General features: G+C 48.8%; 1 protein-coding gene across 1 annotated transcript in view; it reads right to left on the reverse strand.

Annotated features, from left to right (window-relative positions):
• Window positions 1-24,133, reverse strand: part of ALOX5 (arachidonate 5-lipoxygenase) — an 835,151-nt gene that overhangs the window by 314,994 nt on the left and 496,024 nt on the right. The window lies entirely within an intron of this gene.

A 24,133-nucleotide genomic window follows, 5' to 3' on the forward strand; every position in this document is an offset into this window, starting at 1 on the left:
ATCTGAGCCAAGAATTCTCTTAAGGGTTTAGTCAGCTCCGTACCTGGGTAATAGAAAGCAGGAGGTCTGGTATCTCTCTCTCAGGACTCGATATCCCAGCAACCCGCAAGGGCGGCTGAGAACACCGGAGCTGGATTTCTCGGCAGGAGAAAAGACAGCGTCTCTCTCAGTGCGTCAAAAGGGAGGGGCGGCGTCCGTGGGCTCTCGCATCAGCTGGGCTCTCGGGCAAGTAGATAGCCGCTCTGCTCCAAACCACCGTGTGTTTGCTTAAGGCAACGTTGGTATATTTATACCTGAAAGGTGCCGGGTTTGACGTAAGGTTGGACATAAGACGTCAATAAAGATGTCACTAAGAACTGGCCGTTCTTACAGTGCTCACAGGAGTTCTAGGACAAATCAAAACAAAAGCATGGGGAATTCCCAGGTTGCTGGAGGTTTGGTTTGTTTAGAGAACTCGTTGTACTCTCTAGGAGCCTGGGGAAGTAGCCTTGCTTAATTTGGACTGCATGGGCTACAGCTAAATATGGATATAATTCTTATGCCTTTATAAGGATATTATTTATTATAACCACATAAGGGCATAAATCAGGAATATCGAATTAGGGTCCTAGATAGGATTACAACACCATAAACTGGGCAACCCCCCGGAGGATTGCGGCTCCCACCGCCCAATCTCATTGATCAACTCTGAGCCTAAGGTACTGGCTAAGTTGGGGGCGTGGTTTAGGCGCTGACCGGGATGGCTGCGTGAGCGAGTTGCTCCGCGCCGAGTCCCGTCTATCTCCTGAAAAAGCTGGCCCCGCGTGACCTGGCAGCTGGAACTGAGCTCCGGTGGGGTCCCTGACCTAACGGGGAGCGTCTGACCCCCGTCGGAGCCCTGGGCGCTGCAGGCGGACGGACCTGACGTCCTGCTCGAGGCGGCTGAAGAACAAAGCCAAGATGGCGGCGCCAAGCGAGCGCTTGGAGAGCGGCGCACTGTGGGGTGCTGAGCGACCTGAGGCGCCTGAGAGCCTTTGCGAGGCGGTGCGCTGGTGAGGGGCCCGAGGAAGCGGGACCGGAGCGACGGACAAGGACGGCGACGCTGCCTAGGCGCGAGCGGCGCCCCTCCCCCACCTGCTCGCCCGGACGGCAGGAGAGTGGAGCCCTCACTCGCGCTGCACCGGTGGCGGCGCTGCTGGCGACTGTGGCCGACCCACTTCAGGGGATACTGAGGCAGAGGCCACCGGGACACGAAGGAGGACGGCGAGTTGGCCGTGTGCTGAGAGGGCAGCTGCCCAGAGCAAGTGGACACTCGGCTGGCCGCAGGAAGGGGTGAAGCAGCAAGAGCAGTGTATGGACCCCGCAGTGCACTGACGCAGCGCAGACTGGTGCCGCCGGGAGCGGGGGGCTCAAATTGCCTGGTGGGGCGCCCCTGCCTCTGGGTCCTCCGTGGGGGCTCATACCCCTAGCCCCTGCACTTGGATGACGCACTGAAGATAGTGGTGGGGCTGCACGGCGTCCATCCCTGAGCTGGTGGTTGGCGGCGGAGCGCCGTGGGGGGACATTTGGCACTGCCTGAAGACCGGGGAGATGCGCATCTTGTGAACTGCCATTGGGCTGCGCCGGGTGTCCCTGGGACCGGGAAGGACGGAAGAGCGGCAGCAGCAGACCGTCGTTGAAGGAGGCGGTTTGGGTGGCACGTTTCCCGTCGTCAAGATGGCCGCGCAGGGGGCTGACCTCGCTGTGCCTCATGAGCGGGGGACGGGATGTCTGGGGCCGCGGATGGCGATGCCCCGACGGAACCCTCGCCACAGGAGCTGCGGCTGACCCTCCGTCTTGATGCCATTTTGGCCGCGATCACTACCACCAAGGATGAGTTGCACCAGGATATTGCGCAGGTGGCGTCCGGGCTTGGCTTGCTGAGAGCGGATCACGCCAAGCTCTCTGACCGTGTGAAATCTAATGAACAACTGCTCCAGGAGCTGAAACCGGCGGTGGTCACGGCGGAGCATAAACTTGATGACGTTCTCCACCGACTGGCGATTCTGGAGCGTCGAGCTGAGGACGCGGAAGGACGCAACCGCCGGAACAACGTGAGGGTGGTGGGGCTTCCGGAGAAAATTGAGAAGGGTGATGCGGTGGCCTACTTGGAGGACTGGTTCCGCACGGTGGTGGCGCCGGAGGGCCTCTCCCCCTTCTTCTCCCTGGAAAGGGCGCACAGGGTGCCCGCGAAGCCCCCTCTGGAGGGCCGACCGCCCCGACCGATGGTGGCCAGACTGTTGCACTACAAGGATCGGGATCTGCTGATCCAAAGGGCGAGAGATCATGGGCCCTTCCAAGTGGACAACAGCAAGGTGACGATCTTTCCGGACTATACGCAGGAGGTACAGCGGAGCAGGGCGTCTTTTTTGTCGGTAAAGAAGGAGCTGAGAGAGGAAGGGATCCAATACTCCTTGCTTTTTCCATCCAAGCTGCGGATCATTGTTGATGACAGGGCTCACTTTTTCCAAACACCCGATGAAGCATGGTCCTGGCTGGAACTGTATCGTGCGGGGACGGATCGAGCGCACAGGCCCGCCAGGGATCGTGAGCAACCGGTCAGGATCAGGAAGTCGCAGCGCATCCGCTCCCGGAATAGGCGCCAACGGGCCGAGCGAGAGGCGCAAATGCTGGCCGATAGACAGAGTGCGCTGGAGGCCACAGCGACCATCACGGGCTCGCAGCGGGATGACGCCTCCAGAGGTTCAGCTTCGGAGGGTGAAGGTGAGAAGTCCGGTGATGATGGCTCGGAGGTGGGGGGAGCGCAGGGGCCGGAGGTTACCCCACAAACGTCTGATGGTATCTTTAATGGCTGAAGCGCATGGCCGCTGAACTTCTTCTCAGGCCTGGACGCTCCTGACTTCTATTGGACTGCCAGGTTTGGGGCTGTTCTGGCAGTGTGGGGCTGTGGGCGCGGGGTGGTTGCTCTGTCGTCCTGGTTCGGTGCTCCATTGTCCTCATCAGACCCTTAAGGTCTTCTGTGGTGTCGACCACAGATTAGTGTGATGTGTTGGATGTTTGAGGTTTGGAACGGGGCTGAAGCTGGGTTATTAGGCCCTGTCCTGGGGAGGGGGGGGTTGGGAGTTACAGGGTTTGTTTTGGAGGGGTTGTGCAATTTCTGCGATGCGGGTCACATTTCTTGGCGCGCGCCATTGTTGGGATTGATGCTCTATGGGGACGTTACCTAATTTGAAATGTGTCACATGGAATGTCCGGGGTATTCGAACTATGGTTAAGCGCCACAAGGTACATGCATACCTGGTGAGGCGGGGTGTTCAGATAGCGATGCTTCAGGAGACTCACTTGACACAGCAGGAATGTGGGGCCTTACAGAGGAGGTGGAGGGGTCAGGTGTTTGGCACGACTTACTCAGCGTTTGCCAGAGGGGTATTAATATGGATCAGAGCGGGCACGCCATTCCAAGTCGCGAGTCAAAGGATAGATCCGGAGGGTCGTTATGTGGTGGTGGAAGGACGACTGTGTGGTAGGGATGTGGTGCTATGTAACATCTATGCCCCCAACGCTGATCAAGCGCATTTCTTTGAGGATTTATCGCGCTCATTAGCGTATTATTTGGCGGGCCCTGTATTGCTGGCGGGGGATTTTAACTCCATTTCAGATGTGGTGTTGGACAGGTCACACCCGCCTTTGGTAGACTCCCCAGTGCGCAGACTTGCAACCCACAGGAGGGACTGGCAGGAGCGGTGGGGCTTAGTGGATGTGTGGAGGGCGCAGCACCCTGAAACTCGAGATTATTCCTACTTCTCGGCACTGCATGATCTGCATGTTCGACTGGATTCAGTGCTGTGCTGCGAGTCTCTAGCGCAGATGGTGATTCACTCTGAATATTTGTCTAGAACCATATCGGACCATAACCCACTGCTGATTTCTGTGCAATGGCAGCTGGCGAGATCGGCGGTCCCTACGTGGAGACTTCGCCCGGAGACGCTGGAGGATCCGGCGTTTTGTGACACAGTCCGACAGGGTATAGACGAATACTTCACGGTCAATACTGGGTCGACAGAGACTAGAGCGAATGAATGGGACGCGATGAAAGTGGTGGTGAGGGGGGTGTGTATGGGACGGTTTCTGACTGTGAGAGGTACAGTGCTGAATGACCTCGCGAAGGCGGAGGAAGTGCTGAGAGGGGTGGAACGGCTGCGGCCCGAGCGACCGGAGCTGCAAGACAGCTTGTTGCGTGCTAAGGAGGCGGTGGCGACAGAGACAGAGAGACTGCGGTGCTATGATTATAAGTTGTATGCGGTGAAAGTGCATGACGAGCGAGATAAAGTGGGCACGCTCCTTGCGAAGTTGGCTGATCCGAACCCTAGAGGATGTCCGGTTATGAGTGTGCGACAGGAGGATGGGGAGGTGGTTTATTCGCAATCGGCGGTCCTGGGGCGCTTTCAGTCCTACTACGCGAGTCTGTACACCAGCCACCTCGAAGTGGAAGCCGCGGACATAGGCGATTATTTAGCTCAGATCCCTCTACCGGTACTGGGTGAGGAGGACGCCCGGGACCTGGGGGGCCCTGTAACCCTAGCGGAAATCAGAGGGGCGGTTAGTCACATGGCGCGGAACAAAACCCCTGGGGTGGATGGGCTGCCGATCGAGTTCTACGCCAAATTTATGGAAGTGTTGGCTCCCAGACTGCAGGTTGTGTATGCGGAGGCGCAACAATTGGGGCGGTTGCCTGACTCTATGACGGAGGCGCTGGTTGTGCCCCTGCTGAAGCCGGGCAGGGATGCATTAGATGTTTCTTCTTTTCGTCCGCTGTCTATGCTGACTGTAGATTATAAGATTTTGAGTCGAATCCTAGCCACCCGGCTCCTACCACTGATGACCTCTTTGGTGCATAGGGATCAGGCGGGATTCATCCCCTCGAGGAGCACTTCGATGAATATCCGCCGGCTGATTGGGGTCATTGATAGTGCTGCCTTAGCGGATCCAGGCCCGGTAGTGCTGACAGTTGATATTGAAAAGGCGTTTGATAGCTTGGAATGGGATTTTTTAGATGGTGTGCTGTTGAAGTTCGGAGTGGGAGAGGGGTTCCGGGGCTGGACGAAAGTGCTCTATTCTTCGGCTAAGGCGAGGGTGCGGTTGGGGACCTTGGTCTCCTCGGTTTATCCGGTCTGCAGGGGCACGAGGCAGGGCTGCTCGCTGTCTCCTCTGCTCTTTGCTCTAGCAATTGAACCGTTGGCGGCGCAGGCGAGACAGGGAGTTGTTTTTGACGGGATTGCGCTGGGACTTGACTCACATTATATTTCGTTGTATGCCGACGACTTGTTACTGTACCTGGCAGACTCTGGAAGGGCTCTTGAGGGCGCGGTGGACATGCTGGACAGGTTCGGGAGGCTCTCAGGCCTCAGGGTGAACTGGACTAAGACTTGTGTGTTTCCGCTGCGGAAGACCACGCTCTGCCCGCAGCTCACGAGGCCGGTGGTGTGGGAACCCTCTTGTTTTGTTTACTTAGGAGTGCGCATCTACCATGTCACGGCGGACCTCCTTGAGGGGAATGTGGGGCGCTGTGTTAGGGCGCTGAGAGGCAGTATGGACTTCTGGGCTTCTCTCCCGCTGTCTGTACTGGGCCGTGTGGCGTTGTTGAAAATGGTGGCACTCCCGAGGCTCCTCTACTATTTTAGAACACTGCCGGTGTGGATCCCGCAGGGTGTCTTTCGAGAGCTGAGGATGTTGGTGACCGGCTTTCTCTGGGGCCATGGCCGCAGGCGGGTGGCATTGACCACCCTGATGAGACCCAAGTGTGAGGGAGGGGTGGCCGTCCCCGACTATGAGCTATACTATCTGGCGGCGCAGCTCCAGGTCCTGACGCAGAACGTGGCCAGAGAGTTCAGGGGGCCTGAAGATGGCCGGGGGGTTGGCATTCGGAGGTATGTTTTGTCGTCTATCGTGATGCAACAGAGACTGGCCAGTAGGGACCTCACGATGGAGGAATGGACGCTCAGATTATGTTGGAACAGGCACCTGAAGAGGGCTGGGAAGCGCCGACCATACGCACCGGAGATTCCGCTGGGAATGCTCACTGCCTTACCGCATGGGGGTGATTGGTCCCAATTGTTAGAGTGGGAGGACCTGGGCTTGCAGATGGTAGGTGACCTTTATGTGGACGGGACGCTGGCCCCGTTCCAAACCTTGCAGGAGCAATTCGGCCTGCCGAGTGGTACCTTCCTGTTGCATGCGGCGGTTGTCGCGGCCCTGCAGAGGCATTGGGGAGGCGGATTGGCTGAACCGGAGGTGACGACGGTGTGCCAATATGTAGTGAGGGCAGCGGGCACCGTTAAGGCCGTGACCTGCCTCCACAATAGGATGTTAAATGACGGTCTAGCCCCGTTAGCTCAGCTGAAGTCGCGTTGGGAGACCAGCATCGGTAGACAAATCCCGGACTCCGTATGGGGTCAGGTGCTACACAGGACCTGGAAGGGGACGCGGAATGCGAGATTCCAACAGGTGCATTATTTTGTGCTCCATAGGGCGTATTTGACCCCGGAGAGGTTACGGCGACACTTCCAGGTGCTTGATGCCATGTGCCCGCGATGTCTAGAACCTGAGGTGGATCTTGACCACATGCTGTGGGGTTGCCCGAAATTGGGGAACTACTGGTCTGAGATAGGGGACCTCCTGAATGCTGTCACGGACCGGGAGGTAGATTTTGACATGGCCGCCTGCCTGCTTCTTTGGTTTCCGCATACCAAACAGACCAAGGTTACGAGCAAATTCATTGGGTTGGGACTGATACTAGCACAGCGTGAGATCACTTGGCATTGGAAGTCTAAAGAGGGGCCGTCTGTACGGAGGTGGAGGAATGAATTGATGAGGTGGTCGAGCTGTGAGAGTGTGTTACGAATGCGCCAGGCGACCAGGGCTGGCAACGAGAAGTGCTTGGAACTGGCACGGTCCTGGGAGCTGGTGGTGCAGGCACTGAGGGACTACCTAACCGAAGGCGAGGACACTGATCAGTTATAACCAGGGACTCCGTGTGGCTACTTGCTTGTCAAAGCTTCCTGATAGTTGACACCCGAGAGCAGGAGGGGGATGGTGGAACCCGCATTAGCAGCAGTTGGGGGGGGGGGGCACTGGGTGGGAGGGAGTCGTTGGAGGGAGAGGTTTGCCGGCTAGCGGCAACCTCCCGGAACCGGTTGGCCCGGGATGGTACTTGTGATGCTTTAGTGACATGACATTAGAGTGGCCTGGGATCAGATGGAGAGAGTGGGTTGGTTGTTGTGGGATAAAAGCGGATACGAAGTGTTATACTTGACCTGTGTCCCGCATAGGGCATGCACCGAGGTACCTCCAGTGAACTGACTTATTGATGCGCCGCCCAGCCTCCGGGATGTGGGCCAATCGGCTGTGTATTGTATTATTATTGCACTGTGTGATGGGGACCGTTGGTGTACGGGTTGGTTTGTTGGATGTTTTTATTCCTGATTCTGCAATAAAAATATATTTAAAAAAAAAAAGGTACTGGCTAAGTTGCTGGCACTGCGGTTGACCCCCCATCTCTCATCTCTAATAAATCCAGACCAGTCGGGGTTCATGCCCCAGCGAAGCACCGCGCTCAACCTGCGTTGGCTCTATGCAGTGTTAGCTCGGAGGTCTTCCATTCAAGAGCCCGCTGTCATTCTCTCTCTCGATGCAAGTATGGCGTTTGATACGGTGAAATGGCCGTACTTATTCGCGGCGCTGCGGCACTTGGGTTTCGGCCCGAAGTTCTGTGCCTGGATTCGCCTATTGTATACTAATCCCATGGCACATGTGGCAGCGAACGGTCACATCTTCAGGGACTTTCCATTGTCTCGAGGGACGCGGCAGGGCTGTCCATTATCCCCATTACTGTTCGCGTTGGTCCTGGAGCCGCTGGCAGTGTGGATTAGGTGGGAACCCTCCATTCGTGGGCTTCAATGGACGGCCAATTGGGAAGACCGCATCTCATTGTATGCAGATGACGTTTTATTATATTTCACCAAGCCCAGAAAGTCTATCCTGGTACTCCTGAACGTCTGCGAGAAATTTGGGCGGGTGTCAGGATATACTATTAATTGGTCCAAGTCAGTCCTCTATGTGCTGGTCGGTCCGCCGCCAGTGCTGCCCGCGGATTGTCCATTACGAATAACGGAAGAGGCCTTTAAATATCTGGGCATCCACGCAACACCTGACCCCAATGACTTCCTGGTAAGAAATCTGAAGCCTCAAATAGACCGCTTCAAGCGTGACGTGGTGGTGTGGCGTAACCTTCCCCTCACGCTGCTGGGTAGGGCGGCGCTCTACAAAATGATGACGCTCCCACGTTTGCTATATGTCCTTGAAAACACACCATACCTAGTTCTGCAGGCTTATTTCAAAACCATAGCGGCCGAAGTTTCCAGCTCATTATGGGGGGCCAGGCCGGCACGGATTGCCCAGGATAAGTTGATGCGCAGCTGGTACGATGGGGGGATAGCACTTCCAAACGTTCAGCTCTATTATTGTGCGGCACACCTTAAGATCATCAACTACTGGTTACATACTCCACAGGATGAGCCAGCTTATCAGGCAGACAGGCAGAATCTAGAAGGGGATGGGCTGATGACTGCATTGTATGGGAGGCGTACGCCTCCGGGACTGGTTGGCCCTACAGCGCATACGATCCATATATGGTTCGAAGCGCAGGCCCGCTTAAAATGCAAAGGCACCATCACACAAATGACACCGCTGTGGGATACACAGGAGTTGGGCCTCCTCCGTAAGAGTAAAGGGTTTCAAGACTGGGACAATATTGGAACCTCCGTGGTGGGCGATCTTTGGAAAAGGGGGTGGTGGTAGAGTTCAGTCATTTTCAAGTTCAATACGGAATGGCACACACAGAAAGGTTCAGGTATCTTCAAATCCGACATGCACTTAGGGCGGCCATAACACCGGGCGCTTCCCTACCGGAGGCCACGCCATTGGAGGATAGACTCCTGACGGAACACATGACGATTAGAGCGACGTCCTTCACCTACCGCAAGTTAGTCAATAATTTACTGGACCCGACATCCAAACTGAGGCGGTCTTGGTCCCGGGATGTGGGCGACTTTGAGGATTCCGAATGGCAGGAGGCCATCTCATCGCCACGTGAGACGGCCATACCCTCTAGACTCAGACTGGTCCAGCTTGAGGTGTTACATCACACGTACTACACTAGAACAACACTCTTTGCAATTGGTACAGCCCAACACCAATACTGTTTATGCAAGTGCGGGGAGGAGGGCACATTCTACCATACGATCTGGGACTGCTCACGCATAGCGGCATACTAGGTCAAAACGATGCGCACTATCTCCCAGGTCACGGAGGTCTCCATCCTGCCGGAATCGAGACGCTGCCTGTTGTATGTGTGGGAACCTAATGACCTCAACCACCAACAACAAGATTGGGACATGTTAGGTATAGCGATAGCGAAGCGAAACATTGCTATGTTATGGGGGTCGGAGGTGTTGCCTACGCTCCAAAAGTGGTGCAAAGATATGGATGGAGCAATGGTGGCTGAAAAGGCGTTTTTTACCCATCATGGGTGTCCTTGGAAATGGGGAAAGGTGTGTGGGGCATAGAACACGTTTAGGGGGGATATTTGCGACCCACCAGAAATGAACACAGAGCGTATTACCCAGTAGGGCGTCGTGAATGGGGGAGGCCAGGGGAGAGGGTAGTATATGTTCATGATTTGTTTGACAAGTGGACATGATACTGTGTAACGTTGCCACGCTATGCTGATGTGACTGCACCCTGTACAGATTATTTAATGAATGTCAAATGTGCCCTGATTTGCTGTTTAATAAAAAGATTTTTTTTTTTAAAAGTCATGTAAGGAGACGTTTCAAGCTAGATTGGAAGAGGAGCCAGGACTGTCCTTTCTAGAGTTTCATTAGAACAGGGTGCAGCAAAATGCCAATGGGGCATCATCCATGCAGAAAGTTTTGAGATTGCAAGAAAGATTCTGGTTCTTCTGCACTGGGCTCCATGGAGACTCCATGCAATGGATGGGGGACACTCAGTATTGTCCTGGAGAGGTTGTGGGCAAGATGGAGCTCTAACGCTTATCCTCTGGGAGCGGACTCCATACAAAAATACTGGCTGCTGGGGTCAGTGAAAAGATGCTGCGACCCAAATTCCATGGGAATCCAAGTAGCTTGTTAGTAGGCTGGCTATCAGATTGGACCTGGGGCAGGAGGAAAAGAGTTAAAGGGTTGCTCAGTCTTCTGCGAATATCTGGCCAGCTGGGGACACCCAGGTAAGTATTAGGAGTGGAAAAGATCACATGTGCCATCTTGGACCTAGAGCTTTCTTTTGCCTTGATATGGAATTCACTTGCCAACAATTTTTTGAGGGACTGCCAGGAGATGATTAGTTCAAAAGCGTTACGCCAATGCAGATTTTACAGGGCTGAAGTTGTCTTTGAAGACATAGATGGAGGTCCCTGGTGGTAATTTCTCATTGCAGCTGGTGACACAGGATTGAAAGGCTCACGTGTCAGTGCTCCGGGTTGGGAATGGGAACAGGGAAAGGTTTGCCTGAATGAGGTTTGCGGAAAATGATAAATCCAAAAATCTATTGAAACCGAAAATAGGGACAGATGTGTACATTCTCCCTTCTATTTTGTTGTTTAATGTGCTCATTTGTTGAGGCTTCAATAAATTGGTTTTTAATTTAGCTCCGCGTCGATAAAGAGTTTAAAATCAGACTGTTGGCTCGTAGATATGCTGAGGTTTTTTAGTAACGTGATCATGAAGGTAAATTGGCACAAAGGACAAATGGAGGGTACAATTGCGTCTTAGTTTTGCCTTCAATGCTACATCCTGAACCCGCCGAGTATTGTTAAATTCTTACACTGTAAAAACAAAACACCCGAAGACTGATTAGTTATAAAATTAGAAAATATTTTAAGGAACCTCATAATTTTTAATATATAATTAGAAATTTATAGTGGTTGCCTTAAATGTGAATGGGGCTCTAGTCAAGTGCAAGCAAAATAATCTTATAAATAAATGTAAAAATATGGATACCTCTATTTTATACTGCCTGTAAATATATCCCTGGTGAGGGTAGCACGTATAGTGTTTTGGTAGGGAGTATTTGTAACATCAGGAGAAAAAGCTGGTACAGTGGTGGTGTGATACTGTAATTTAGTCTAAGCAGCTTATATAAAAGTATTGTGCTGTTTGCCAGATGAAAGTTGTATGTCTCATGGCTCTTTATGTGTATATTATTCTTGTTGAATCCAGAGTAGGCTGCCTTGTTGTTTTCCACCCAAAAACACAGACGAGGTGGATGGGGCGATGGGGTGAGGAAGGGGGGGGTTCAGGTTGTTTGTTTATTGCTGCAAAGCAACAGTAGAATGCCTCAACATTTGGGGAGAGTCCTCAAAGTGTCTCAGGGATATTTCAACATTTTTGTTCAGGACACCACTTTGCTTCACCTGGCGTTTGCAAAAAAGGAAGGACAAAAGAGTTGTGGACGCCCCACCAGAAAGAAGGAGGATTGAACCCCACTGTGACTTACAGGTGTTGTGGTGAATGGACACTTATTAAAGGGTTTGCACCAGTGGAGCTGTGGCTCCACTGGTTACCAGACATTTGAATGAGGCAATGGAACCACAAGTTTGGAGGATTGGAGCACCACCAATTTATAACATTTCACCCTTACTCTCAAAATGTAAATGATCCCCTTAATTTCTTCAGGATTTTTAAAAGGATATTAGCCTTCTGGTCTACTAATGCTCAAAGCAGACTGCTACATATTTTGAGGCACAGGATATGATAAGACAATTGCAAACCAGCTGAGGTTATGATCCATCAAATTCTGTTTTTGTGAATTACATAAACATCCATGAACGGATTTTAACATAGCAATTGTGATTTTTATCCTTCCTAAAATAAGGCAATGCTCCAAGTAAAAACAAAAGTGAATATAGAGATGTTACCCATTTGCTATAACACAATCAGGCACAATAGAGACCGTTCTTTCTACTTTTACTTTCCGAGGAACAGTGCACCTATTATGGATTCTTAAAAGATTAATACTAATATATTAATGGTATGTATATCTCACACCATTCCCTTTATATGCCTGCAGTGTACACTCCGACTTCCAATTGATCTTTCCTTTTATGAACAATTTGCCTTCAGCCTGGGATCCATGCAAAGCTGTCTCAGAGGAATCCAATGTGGGGAAGCCTCTACTCGATGTTCATACTGTCACGAGGCCGAAGCTACCACCCTGAAGCTACCACACACCTGGACAGCCAGACCTGGTCCTGTGTACTACACTGGCATTCTTCTCCCTTCTAATGAATAAAATGCTTGGGCCGCTCAGGGGACTTGGGGACATAGGGTTCTGGATGGATCCAGGGCTGAATAGAGAAAGTTGATGAAACCGCTTAACTCCTATTTATAGTTTCTATTTACACCACAGATAAACACCTCCCCTATAATCCTTATCTTGTGTCTGGTGCTGGGCAAGATCTAGATGGTCACTGCTCAGCCGTATGCACATAGGCTTATCTCCCCTGCTCAGAAGTGCAATTAAAATGTAATTGGAATGTATATATAAAAATGAAAAAGCGCAATAACTTAACCTGAGTGCCCTACCACTGACTGAAATCTGACATTTTGCCTATTTTATGTGTCCGAACATTGAAATCACAAGGCGGCCTCGAAGACAATCTCACGGAGGTCACCTTTTTTCAATAGCCAGCATGCTAGGAAAAGTGAAGGTTGTCGGTCGCTTTGACTGTTGGGCATGACACAGATGGTATGCTTGCCCACTGGGTGTGATACAAGGGTGAGGCCTCACCGCTTGGACTGCTGGGGGTGATACCGATGGTACGCATATGCCCTAGGTGTGATATAGAACCAGCACCTTGATCTTATTATTTAGTCTAAAAGGGATTTCACAGTGCTTGCAGTTTCTCAACACTGTTGGTATCTGATAGAAGTGAGAGGTATTATTCGCTTGGACCGCTGGGTGTGATATAGGGTGTAATTTGGACGTTAGGGAAAATTTGGGCCATGGACATTAGGTGTAGCTTGTGCTTGGCCAAGGAAGGCCTGTCGCCGTCAAGTTGTTCCTCATTTCTGTGTAAACTGTTACCTTTGTCCAGGAGCCGATATTAACAGACTATCAGGCTCACTTGGTCCCGTGTACCAGGCAAAGCCTCCCTATGTCATCGGGTATCATGCGCTAAGGAGTGGGCGAAGGTATTTTTTGACAAAGCTATAATTTTTTGGGTCATTTGTTTCTCTCTTTTTCTTCATTATGGTTATTAATTGATGCATTCTTGATGTTGTGGTGCTGGTAAATTGTCTCAATTGCACTCGTTGTCTTGAGTATTGCTTTTTGTAAATGACTCAATGTGCTTATGAAGGTGCCGCTAATTCTTACAATTGTTGTTCCATATCTGCTGCTGCTCTGCTGAATTCACACATACTAAACCAACAAGTGCACTTTCCTTCAGTTTGTGACCCTTCATATGCATTTTTTGTTTGTGTTTGTGAAATGTCTATTCTGATGCATCTATGTAAATAGTATTGAGCTTGCAGAAGTAGCTGTAACCAATGATCCCTGTGTATTTATTTCCCGAATGTTCAGAGTAGAAACGAATATTATTTGATCCCAAGAAGCTAGAGCATGTCTGTCCCTTAAAAACTTCCCAGCAATCATAGAGTCAAGGAGAAAGCACATGCAAACTAGGTTCCCCACGCAGATTATAAAACGTAGCAAATATTTCCACGAACGGCACACACACACTAAGGGACACGCGTTTCCCTGGCCAGAGTGTGGGAATCTTCGACACCAACATATTCGAACACACGAGGACACATATTTGGACCAAATATATAAGGCAAAGGGAGACCAGAAGAGAGGCACTGTTAGAACTGTGTTCCAACTTTGAGGAAGGCCAAACCAACAATCCTATCCTAGAATTCGCAAGTAAGGTGTCCGTGCCTCCCCAACCGCATGTAGTAAGGGAGGTGATCTCTCCAATGCATGCCATTCCCACATTAGGTTATACCAATTCACCGGTCAAGGGAGCCAGAGGGCCCACCACTGAAGAAAAAGCTACTAGATCCAGACGAGGGACACCAACAGGCCACCAGGCCCAGGCAATCCCAGCGTCCCCCCAGTCCAGTGCTAGAGCTCCCGAAGCTAAACCCACCGTTCGTCATGTTTAACCCATCGTACCCCAGCAGCACAGAGAACGTGCACTCACACTCGTCCAGGTAAACACACTCCGGACACCGGGAGATTCATAGATTTACTGGACAGCTATACATGTAGGGGGGCAAAGAAAGGGGCCACAGTCCTCTGGGATCAGACCGATGAGGAGGAAGCCACAGGGTATGCTCAGGCAGCCGAAGGGACAACAGAAAGTGAGTTTGAGAGCACATTCCTAACCAGAAGAACAGCACCTAGCTCAGAACAAAGGAGGCAACCCAGATGGGAGTCAGAGCAGAGGCATGAATTAAGGATGGAGAGCGAGCTTTCACCCTGGTAACTCAATGAGAGAACAGAGCAGTACCTGAGGAGGGCGGAGGTAGGTATAGAGCATCATTCGGAGAAGAGTCCAAGGCAGTACTACAAGGGAGGCTTCAGTCTGGGGCCCGAACTTCACCAGATCATCAGCGTAGGAGAGGGGCCAATCAGGCAATAAGGGATCAAGGTAGTTTGGCACAGACTCAATTAAGACACAGGGTCAGCAACATGTCACCTTTATGTGTGCATGAGGATAGCAGCAATGAAGATGTCCACTGCTCCCCCCAAACATGCATTATAGACAAACTGACACCAACAGAGATATTGACCAGAGAGGAAGGTCAGACCATCTCACAACCATTTGCCACCTGCTAGCGTGCTGGAATGAAAGTGTGGAGACAGGCCGCATTACCAGATTTTTCCATGCACACTACATGCCGGAGGATGCAAGGAAGCGCTGGTTGCTTCTTGTAGTATCTTTGTTAAGCAGAAGACATTTGTAGTAGAGGAATGCCTTTGATTGGCTCCTTTCTTGAATTATCCTCGGTGTAAAGACTTCAGGCTTTGAGGTTTTACTGATTGATTCTGAGGGAGCGAGCAAGATCTATTTTCATCATTTCTTCATGAGACATTTTCTCAAACAGGCTGTACACTCCTGGTTTATAGTCCTGATGAAGACCCATTGGTGATGTGGCCTACCTACACACGTATATAGGAGGTCGAAACGTCTACGTTAACTACACAAGCATTGCTGCCCAAATACACACATTTATGCTTGGAATGAAAAACCACAGGTTTAGGGTGATCTAGTGTATATTGATGCTGTGAATAAGTCTTTGCTTTTTAACAACAAGGGACCCCAATTCAGTCAAGCAGGGACCTCGGGGAACAATTTTCTGGAAACAACAGTGGTCCCATGCATATATAATAAAACACAACCAATAAATATAGACGAAATCGAGTCTATATTTTTAGAAGGACATGTCCAGCCGGACAGAGGTCATTCAGGTTTACTTAATAAACAAGATTTCTCAGAAATAGAAAATAGGAATACCTTCCACAGTGCCCCTATGTGGTACACAAGCCTGTGCCCAACACTTACGGGGTGATTACAGTTGGAGAAAACAGGGAAGGTTTAAGGCAAAACAAACGTTTTTCTGTTCACATATACATTACACAGAAAATATCAAGCTGCACCATTACAGAAAATCAATCAATCAGATTTGTATCGGGTGCATAAGCAAGTCGACGGCGTTTCGGTTCCATTTAAGGAATCATAGGAACCATCATCAGGACAATTAAATACTTTTGCCTTTTCACTAAACCTCAATTTTGCCTATAAGAAAAGATAAAAATAAAGGTGTACTTTAGGTACAGAATACATATAAAGGAATACGAAAAGTGACTCTTTGTGCACCGTGCACATGCTCATTCGTCAAGAAGTGAGGTCCTACTTATAACAGGAATGTAGAGGCAGTGACCTTAATCTTAACTATAAGGCATGCGTCCAGAGTTGCTATAACGTGTCTAAGGGGCCTTAGTGATTGCGCAGGAATTTGAGCGGAGTGTAAGTGAACTAGAAACGTGGTAATTGTGTACTTAGCACTCGCCGAAAAGTGGGACTATTTTGGAAACAGTGAGGGGACCGCACTGCTTACCGAGGCAGTGCGCGTTAGGGCACAGATAGGTCAATACTTCGTGTTGCCCGGACCGACAGCCCTGTAAAAGGATAACGCATTTTAAAACAAAAGGCTTGAGAAATACCGGGTGTCGGTAGGGGAAGCCATGCAAGCAATCTTACCGAAGTAGGGCGTCAGGTTAACCAAGTTACACGATCGTAACCGGACGACGCCAGGGCAAGCCTAAGTAAAATAAGGATCCGTTTTTAAAAAGGATCGGTCTGCTAAAATACAGAATTACTTCTCAGTCATGTTAACACACTTACCGATTTCTTCGGTCATGGAGTTATTCCCTGGCGTGCTCGTGTGCTGAGAGCAGGAAGTGAAAAGGGGGTTGGTGCGCTGTGATTGGGCACAAGCAGTAACCCATTCCATCAAGGGTTACTGCTCTGGAAACGTTATATAGACGACATCTTTTTAATTTGGGGTGGCTCTATTGAAGATTTTCCAGGACTGACACACTGGCTGAATAACAATTGCAATGGGCTGACATTTACTTTGACCATGATAAAAATTGTATCCCTTTCCTAGATTTGAATATTCAACATCAAGAAGGGACTTTATACACATCCCTATTTCGTAAGCCCACAGAGAGGAATACCCTGCTTAGTTATAGGAGTTGTCACCCAAGAGCACTAAGGGATAGCCTTCCCTACTCACAGTTTCTAAGGCTCAGAAGGAACTGCTATAAGAAAGAGGACTATTTCTTAGAGGCGAATACCCTGTCAGAGAAACTCAGGTTCAGAGGTTACCCTAAACGCCTGGTCAAGAACTCTATGAAAAGAGCCTGGTACTGTCCCCGTGACACTTTGCTAGAGCCTAAACCAAAAGTTACTGATGTAAAAACAGTATGTGTGACCTCTTTCTCTGCCATTTCTCATCGGGTAACGCAATGCATAAGGAAAAACTGGCATATTCTGAATTCAGGCCCCCTTAATTGGGAGGTTCCTCTCTTCGCTTTCAAGAAAAACAAAAGTCTGAAAGATCAATTAGTGAGGGCAGCATTACCAGCTACACCGGGGAGGAATGTTACACTGCATGACCATTGGTCATTACCACCCGTACGAGGTCATTTTAAATGTGGCTCATGTGTAGTTTGTGATTTTACAATAGAGGGAAAAGAATTTGTGTACAGAGATGTGAAAAATGATTTATGTACCTTTACTAACTGTAACAGTTGTAATCTTGTTTATGCGATCTTATGCCCTTGCAATTGCATTTATGTTGGACAGACAAAACAAAAAATTAAATTACGGATATCCCAGCACCGCAGTCGCATTAGGTGCAAAACCCCCAACGCTCCCTTGGTTGAACATTTTTTGGACAAGGGACATACTGAAAATGAGATCCGTTGGACTGTCATCACACAGATCATTATACCACCTAGAGGTGGTGACCTGAGTCGGATGCTCAACAGAGAGGAGTTAAAGTGGATACTGAAGACGGATAGCTTGAATTCCGGCTTGAACCTGCAAGAGGAGTGGACATCATTAATCTAAAATGCTTTAACAATTTTCTGACTCTGTTCAAAACGAGCAATCAACCAACAATGTGTCTTTAAAAGAACCTGTAATTTTTAAGTCACTATGCATGGAAATCACGCTAGGTATCACCTTAAGATGGCCCCTGGACCCTAGTCCTTCTTTTATTCTTATGCCCTCGGTTTCACGCGCACTGCCCAATCACAGCGCACCAACCCCCTTTTCACTTCCTGCTCTCAGCACACGAGCACGCCAGGGAATAACTCCATGACCGAAGAAATCGGTAAGTGTGTTAACATGACTGAGAAGTAATTCTGTATTTTAGCAGACCGATCCTTTTTTAAAACGGATCCTTATTTTACTTAGGCTTGCCCTGGCGTCGTCCGGTTACGATCGTGTAACTTGGTTAACCTGACGCCCTACTTCGGTAAGATTGCTTGCATGGCTTCCCCTACCGACACCCGGTATTTCTCAAGCCTTTTGTTTTAACATGCGTTATCCTTTTACAGGGCTGTCGGTCCGGGCAACACGAAGTATTGACCTATCTGTGCCCTAACGCGCACTGCCTCGGTAAGCAGTGCGGTCCCCTCACTGTTTCCAAAATAGTCCCACTTTTCGGCGAGTGCTAAGTACACAATTACCACGTTTCTAGTTCACTTACACTCCGCTCAAATTCCTGCGCAATCACTAAGGCCCCTTAGACACGTTATAGCAACTCTGGACGCATGCCTTATAGTTAAGATTAAGGTCACTGCCTCTACATTCCTGTTATAAGTAGGACCTCACTTCTTGACGAATGAGCATGTGCACGGTGCACAAAGAGTCACTTTTCGTATTCCTTTATATGTATTCTGTACCTAAAGTACACCTTTATTTTTATCTTTTCTTATAGGCAAAATTGAGGTTTAGTGAAAAGGCAAAAGTATTTAATTGTCCTGATGATGGTTCCTATGATTCCTTAAATGGAACCGAAACGCCGTCGACTTGCTTATGCACCCGATACAAATCTGATTGATTGATTTTCTGTAATGGTGCAGCTTGATATTTTCTGTGTAATGTATATGTGAACAGAAAAACGTTTGTTTTGCCTTAAACCTTTCCTGTTTTCTCCAACTGTAATCACCCCGTAAGTGTTGGGCACAGGCTTGTGTACCACATAGGGGCACTGTGGAAGGTATTCCTATTTTCTATTTCTGAGAAATCTTGTTTATTAAGTAAACCTGAATGACCTCTGTCCGGCTGGACATGTCCTTCTAAAAATATAGACTCGATTTCGTCTATAATTATTGGTTGTGTTTTATTATATATGCATGGGACCACTGTTGTTTCCAGTGAATAAATCTTTGTTCATGTGTTAGGTATGTATAATATTCTTTCGATTTTTTATTTTTAGTTGATATTTGTGTAATTTCTCAGTCACTTTTTATGTCACATCTACTATATTTTCTGTTGGTCTGTTTTGAATTTGTAAATTGTGTATTAGTCAAGTCGTTCATTATATATTTATAAATCACATACGATATATGATTTTCTAATATATCGGACACAATTTTTCAAGTTTAATTGAGGTTTTCTTATTTTTTGTGTCAATGTTTGTGGTCAGTTGTGTGTGTCTATGCATCATTAATTGATAGTCCTACTGCAAATTTATCTATAAAGTCATTTTCTACTTCTTGGCAGAACATCTGTCCTTATACTGTGGACTGAAAGAGAGAGCAAGTATTATAGACCCTGGCCATAAGAAGGGTCAGTCTAACCTGGAAATATGGCTATTGTGGAGGACTGTGTCTGGCACAGAGGGGGGAGATCCCAAATGGAACTTACCCTACATGCTGCATTGACTAAGAAAATGAGAGCGCTATGTTAGAGAGAAACCAGCAGCGCTGCCCTGAGCCAAAATGTGCCAGCTGCTGCAGAAGGGCACATCAGGGACCATCTGTGTGCCATGGGCACAGATGGATAAGGTGGGGAAATGGATCTCATGTTTTGAGAAGAACACCATAGGGATAAACCTAGCAACACTTGATGTCAAAAGTCTGCTAGGCAGCCTCATCAGAGAGCAGAGAAACATGGTGTTCGTTCGACAAACACAGAGCATGACAAGGCTGCATTTAATTCAGACAGGCATCCAATATAGACGGCCTTGAGGGAAATATTCCCTGACCGCCTAGATGTAGGAGGATTGATGGCAGAAAGTATGAAGCCTTGGGAGACCATACAGACTTTCTAGATTGAATGAAGGAGCGAGAGGGACAAGAGACAGGACAGACATGGACAGATACTGCCCAGGTTGCATTCTTTTTTTACAACATCTTCAAAAAGGGGCTGCCCATTGAAACACACAGTGGAATAGACAGTGCAGTAGGGTTAGCCACAAATCCCTGGTGGGAAATACAGGCCCACATACTAAACCTTTTAATGAAAGAAACCGGAAAAGGACATGGAAAAACAGGAGCAAGCCTAGAGAGACACCGCCAAGTTGGTTCAATACAAATTGAAAAAGACCGACCTCGAGGGGGCAGCATTGGCCCTCACATACAAATAGCACTTGTGGTGAAGGGGGCTCCAGTATATAACCCAAGAGAGTTTTAACCCAGTTATAGCGGCAGAGTTAAGGGAGGCTGGCAGCAGCCGGACCTAAGAGAATATTATTATTATCACCGAATGGGTTACATGGCCGATTGATGTCGCTTAAAGGCATATCACAGGCAGAGATCAATACATTTACGACCAGTCCCGCAAAATTCCCAGCCTCAAAACCAGGCCCAAGGTAACATGAATGCACAGTCACAGGGAGGGCAGACAACCACTGCACCACAGCAGCAAGGAGCAGGTGGTGGGTCAAATATGTGGCAACAGCAGCAACAGAGAGCCCAACAAGGACTGGACAGACAGCCCAACAAGGACCGAAGCAGGGAGCAGTAACTGTCTGGGGAGGCAGTGCCTTTACAATATTGCAAAACTCACCTATGTAGTTCAAACATCAAATGCAGAACATAAACTTCACACACACCTCAAAACACATATAAAAATAAAGACTAGAAAAACAACATTAGGAATTCTAAGCGTTTACTTGCACTCGGGAAACAAGGCTGCTGTATGTTGTGTCGATCGGGAATTCGCACCATTCGGGTGCCTGCAGGAGCCTAGGCCCCACTCTGCTGCTTATTCCCCGGGGCAAGATTTGCTGACCATGCTTTGGGGGAGGGGGGCTGTCTGACGAGGGGGGCAGAGCAGCTCCCGTCCAAGTCCTTAAAAGCAGGAGCCCAGGTCCCCTCACCCAGGTCCAAATGGAACAGGTTCCAATAACAAGATCAAACGGACCCCAATCTTGGGGCCCCCGGCCTGGGACAAAAGTTTGTGCATGGCGTGTGTCCCAACCGCAGCCAACAGCCTTCAGGCCAATGGAGGCCCCTTCTCAGTTCCAAAACAAGACACAAAAAAAGAGAAGCTATTGCAGCGCAACCATTAAACCAGATTTGTTTAAACAACCAAGAACATTATTGGTCATATATTGGAATAAATCCATAATGTAATTTCGGGTCTCTGCACAATGAAGGCGATGAGGGAACACCAGTCAGTTAAAACAAATCCAATCAGATCAGATCATCATGACTATTTTCCTTGTTTAATTTATTAAAGTTTAAACATAAAAATTCCCATCACACGATTAGCCGACACGTGTTTCATCTGATACACAAACTTTTTCAAGGCAAAAGTTTCACAATGTTGACGAACTCTAGTGAGTAGACGCAACGTCACTGAGGCGCATCAAATAAGAATGAAACCAGGCTCCAAATAGGGATACCGTGTATCAAGAAATCCAAACAAAGACGTATGTATCAAAGCCAACACTAGTATTCAGCCATATGGTAAGAAACCCAAACTGCAGGGCTGCAGGCCCTGGTCTGGCCCGACCTTACTGTCTCAATCCTAAATAAAGGAAGCAAAACAACAAGAATTCTGAAGATCACTATAATGATGCTGCGCAAACAGTCGGGGATATGTCCGGTCCTCGGTGGATAAGTGTCACCTGGACCCTCTAAGGTAGAACCTTGATAAGTTGATCCCTCATACCAGTTAAGTCTCCTTCGTAATCGCAATCATGTCTGTAGCGGCGAAGGAAGTAAATGGCTGTTTCAATGCAATGTTCAAGTATTGGAAGCCAGGTTTCCTACACACTAGGGATGATGTAGACCCCATTACGTCCACAGCACGCATAAAACTCCGACTAATTACAACCTGCCACATGGCGATGAGTCCGTATGGGGGTGTGCACCAGAACAATCAGTCATCCCAGTCTATTACCCAGATCGGCCTCGCTCCGGACTCTCCATTCACCTACATTCTGACTCCTCCTTTGCCTCAAAGTTCTACAAATACCCAAAGCCTGTTCATCAGGTCATGTCCCTCCAAAACAACGAAGGTAGCGTGTCGCCAGCTGGAAGTCCCTGGCCACAGCCAGAGTCAACAGGCCCAAAAAGTCCTGGATGATACTTAGTTGAAGGGAAAAGGGGGTGTGGGGAAGGGGAAAGTCCTCACAAATTTATGATAGCACCGTGCAAGGTACTCAGAAATAGGCTCAAAGCTGTATCAGGCATAATGATCAAGCTGCCAATGCACAAGGCCTCAGACACACCATGTAGGAGAGCAAAAATGTAAGCCTGGGTGGTGAACTCTACTCCGCTCGCAGAGTTTGCAGAGTTTTCCGCACTCCCAGTTATGCAAAGCTCACTGAGTTCCAAAAAACTCAAGTTGGCAAGCGGGGAAAATCCACCTCCCGGAGAGATTTTTCCTCATTCGCACTAGTCAACGTCAAGTTGGCAAGCGAGAGAAATCAACCTTCCGGTTAGATTTTTAGACACGGCGTTTGGATATCGCAAAGCAAGTGGCCGTGTATGCTTGTGCATGTGTTGAGAAAGCAACCAGCGGCAAAAAGGAAGCAGAGCCCGCTTGCACCTGCTTGCGCTGTGCATGGTACCATTCACAAAAATTTCACAGCTCGGACAAACACCTGGTGCTGAAAATGACCAGGAACAGCATTTTTCAAATGCATTCCACCTCTTGTGGAGCTCTGCGTAGGTCGGTGGATTTTTTTCACAGAACTCCGCCCAGGCTTACAAATAAGACCAATCTCGGACACCGGCACATCATGAAATTTATGGGGGACATGGGACAGATCTTTGACACAAAAATGGAAATAATCATATCACATGAGAACCTAGGGAAACGCCTAAGATGCACATAAAGAGAAGAACAAAGCTAGCCCAAAAAGAACCCTCTCGAGGAAAGGGAGTAGTCAAGATACATGGTGCCATTAGGGCGTGTCCCACTGCATGCTGGGACTAGTGGGGTTTACATTTGAGTCCACAACACCCAATCATGGGGCACCCCCTCTTTTCACATTGCCCTGTGCACATGTAGGGCAAAAGGCACATCACTCACTAGGGAAGGTAGGATATTAGACGCCCATGAACGTTAAAGAGCCAGACCAGCCACAGGCTCCCATAAACCACCCCTTAGCAAAATGTATCCTTTCCCGTCATGGAGAGTGGGGAGAACCGATGACCACTATTAAAAACCTATTGTCTCCAAAAAAGTAGACACCCTTATTAGGGGCTACATTCCGGTGCCCCACTAAAAATAAAACATATAAAGTAAAGTTACAGGAATTCCCGAGAATGATTGATGATGATAATAAATCCAGGCACAAGTAAGTAAGTAAGTAAGTAAATCCAGGCACAATACTCAGCTATGCCAGAGAAGTATGTTGAGTTTTGCCAACTCCGCGCTCTGCTAGGAACGCGAAGTTTAGCAAAAAACCCAGACTCTGCAGCGTAGCGGAGTTTGCCCTGCCACTTTCCCCACTTTCTGGCTTACCTGGTCATGCCGGTGATTCCTTGCCCTGCCTGGGCTGTCCTCTCCTCCTGGCGGTCTCCAGTTCTCGCATAAACAAAAGGAATCCTACTAAATGTTTCTGGGAAGTGTTCACCACAGTGGTATGGGAGCACTTACAGCCTGATTCATCAAGCTTAATTGCGCTCGCAAAGGGCCAGATTCTGAGAATCTGGCCCTTTGCGAGTGCAATTTTTGCATTTGGGATTCATCATCCCAAATGCAAAAATCGGTAATAGCGAATTCGCTAAATTGCGAGGAATTACATTTAAGGAATCTCTATTTGAGATTCCTTAAATGCAATTCATGAACCATTTTTAAATTGCGAATTCGCAATTTCGGGCCGCTATTTACCGAGAGGTCAGACCTCGTGGTAAATAGCAAAAACTTAGGAAAATGCCTTTAAATGCATTTTTCTAAGTTGCATGTTACACACACATGTCCTTTGGACATGTGTGTGCGCAACACCAATGTAGATTACATTTCAGGGGTGCTACAGGGTGTCCTTTGGACACCCCTGCACCCTTGAAATCGCATCCTTATTTGCGATTAGCT

Source organism: Lissotriton helveticus, chromosome 5_1 (genome assembly GCF_964261635.1).
Source record: "Lissotriton helveticus chromosome 5_1, aLisHel1.1, whole genome shotgun sequence".
Taxonomy (NCBI): Eukaryota; Metazoa; Chordata; class Amphibia; order Caudata; family Salamandridae; genus Lissotriton; species Lissotriton helveticus.